Source organism: Pyrus communis, chromosome 4 (genome assembly GCF_041283825.1).
Source record: "Pyrus communis isolate YQ-2024b chromosome 4, ASM4128382v1, whole genome shotgun sequence".
NCBI lineage: Eukaryota > Viridiplantae > Streptophyta > Magnoliopsida > Rosales > Rosaceae > Pyrus > Pyrus communis.
Window position 1 is genome coordinate 11160763 of NC_142568.1, and position 2621 is coordinate 11163383.

Sequence of the window (2621 nt, forward strand, 5' to 3'; positions counted from 1 at the left end):
CACACTTCACTTGCTTTTGGCACCATGTTGAGCACGGATTCAAGCTTCTTTTCTAGGTTAGCTACCTGCAAAGAAAGATCATGATTAGAGCTTGTTTCATATACTCCAACTCTCTTACCCCTTACATCTTTGTGTTGAGCATTAGATCCCAACATCTCATAATTGTTATATGACTCTTGAGCATTCTTTTTCTTCAAAGCTCCACCTGCTGCATTATCAACAGTTGATTGACATGTTTGGGTTAGTCCATCGTAGAAAATTTGCATTTGTAAGTGAAGAGGTAACCCATGGTGTGGACATTGCAACAAAAGGCCTTTAAAGCGCTCCCAACACTCATTGAAAGGTTCTCCATCATCTTGTTTGAAGTTGAAGATTTGTCCCCTTAATGTGGCTGTCTTTTGAGTGGAAAAGAACTTTTCCAAAAACTTCTTAGCCACGGCATCCCATGTGGTGAGTGAACCAGGTACTAGAGTCATTAACCAACCCTTGGCCCTATCTTTCAAGGTGTAAGGGAACACTCTCATCCTCAGATTTGCTTCACTTACTCCCTGTAAAGGTAAACCACTCACAACATTGTAAAATTCTTTAATATGAGCTAAAGGATCTTCATTAGGTAAGCCATAAAAAGAAGGAAACATATGGAAATGTGAAGATTTAAGATCATAGTTTCTAGCTTCTGTGGGCAGCAAGATGCATGAAGGTGAATTTGGTATGATTGGTTGAGCAAAATCCTCCAAAGCTCGAAGATCATCTTGGTCGCCCGCCATCTCTTCTTCTCTTTCCCAATTAAAGTGCTCCGATCCTTCACTTGTTAGACTAGACGGTTTCCCTTCCTCTTCTTCACGGACAATGGAGGAACTTGTTGGCACAAAGCTTTCCAAAGTGTTGCCCTTTAACCGTTCAATTATTTGGCCTAATTCAGCAAGTCTATTTGACATATACTACCTGAAACAAGATAAAACAAGTTTGAATAAAAATCAGAAATCTACTTAAAATGAAAAGAACAAGGTTTAATATCAAAACAAGCAATTATAAGGGACTGAAATCAGTCCCTGGCAACGGCGCCATTTTGATTGAGGTTTTCCTTCTTCGTGCTAGAATATGTTTAGTATAATGGCACAAGTAAGGGTGTCGAATCCACAGGGACTAATTGGACCTATATAATCACTTGTTTTGCAAGAACTTTTTACTAGAGAAATAAAACTAATCAATGTAGGCAGATTTGTTGTTGTAACTTGAAAGCATAAGGAAATGAAGTAAACACAAATAAATGAATCAACAACTAATAAAATGAGATAGTACCAATGGAGATGAAGCTAGGGATTCGATTTTACCATTGCTAACCCAAGGCCATGTTTGTTAAATCAGTTTATACTCAGTCATCTACCTATTTCTTGAGTTTGTTTCACTTAGATATGATCAACCATATGATGTGTGGATTTGATCAAATGTCTCTAATCATGAGCCTAATTGTGATGTGCAACTTTGGTTCCTAATCAAGAATATGTAGTGCACAAGAAACTTTCACAAAACCAAAGGGAACACTCAGCAGGATGTTTGCAAAACATTCCCTTCATTCATTCACATATCCACCAAGATTATGCATGATGTGTGCTTTAATCTTGGCTAAACAACCTGTGGTTAATTCAAATGATGATCAAGCATTAAAATCAACACACTAAGTCACAATTAAATCGGAGAATGAAACAAGAAATAGATAAATTAAATGAGAATTCTGAATTAACTACATGGCAATCTTGCAAGGCTACATCGAATCCCTAGAGAGAGATTAGTTACACTTCAAGTTTACAAAAGGTTTGACATAAAAATATATAACATGAGTGAACATAGGATTAAGAAGAAAGAACCCTTGAAGCAAAACTGATGTTGAAATCCCTTAAGAGTTGCCTTCGGTGTTGGTGCTCCAAGTGTGTTTGTAAATGAAGGTGGAGCGGCTAAGGTTGAATGGTTTCTGCAAATGGGAGAGTGTATGGAATGGAATGAAGCCGAGAAGAGATTGTGTAGAAATGGAATGGGAGCTTGCGGCAAAGGGGAAGATTGGATGTGTTTGTGGTGTCTTGTGTATGAAAATGAGATGTGATTTTTGTGTATGAATGCATGGGTTTTTATAGGGGGAATGGGAGAATATGTGGGTGATTGTTTAAGAGTGAATGTGGTTGTTATGATTGAGAGTGCATGTGGATGAAATAATGATGGAAAAAGAGCTAGGTTGTTGGTGTGTGAATGCATGTGTTGAATTTGTGATGCAATGATGAAAGAGTAAGTGCATGTGTGTGTGAATGGTGGTGCAATGATGAAAGAGTAAGTGCATGTGTGTGTGAATGGCGGTGCAATGATGAAATGATGAAGTAGGAAGGTGGAAATGCATGTGTTGAATTGGTGGTGCAATGATGAAAGAGTAAGTGCATGTGTGTGTGAATGGTGGTGCAATGATGAAATGATGAAGTAGGAAGTGATGAAGTAGGAAGGTGGAAATGCATGTGGCTAAGGGTTGTTGATTGGGCTAGAGGTTTTGCATGGCTCAAAGGATTGTTTGATTGGGCTAGGCCCTTTGTTTTATGTCCAAAGTGCATATAAGGCTTTCAAATTCGTCCAACACT

General features: G+C 38.3%; 1 non-coding gene across 1 annotated transcript; it reads left to right on the forward strand.

The window, feature by feature from the left end:
* Positions 1-282: 282 nt before the first annotated feature.
* Positions 283-393, forward strand: LOC148697424 (small nucleolar RNA R71). The gene has a single exon (XR_015961975.1). It is a non-coding gene; the product is annotated as a small nucleolar RNA R71 (small nucleolar RNA).
* The last annotated feature ends 2228 nt before the right edge of the window (positions 394-2621 follow it).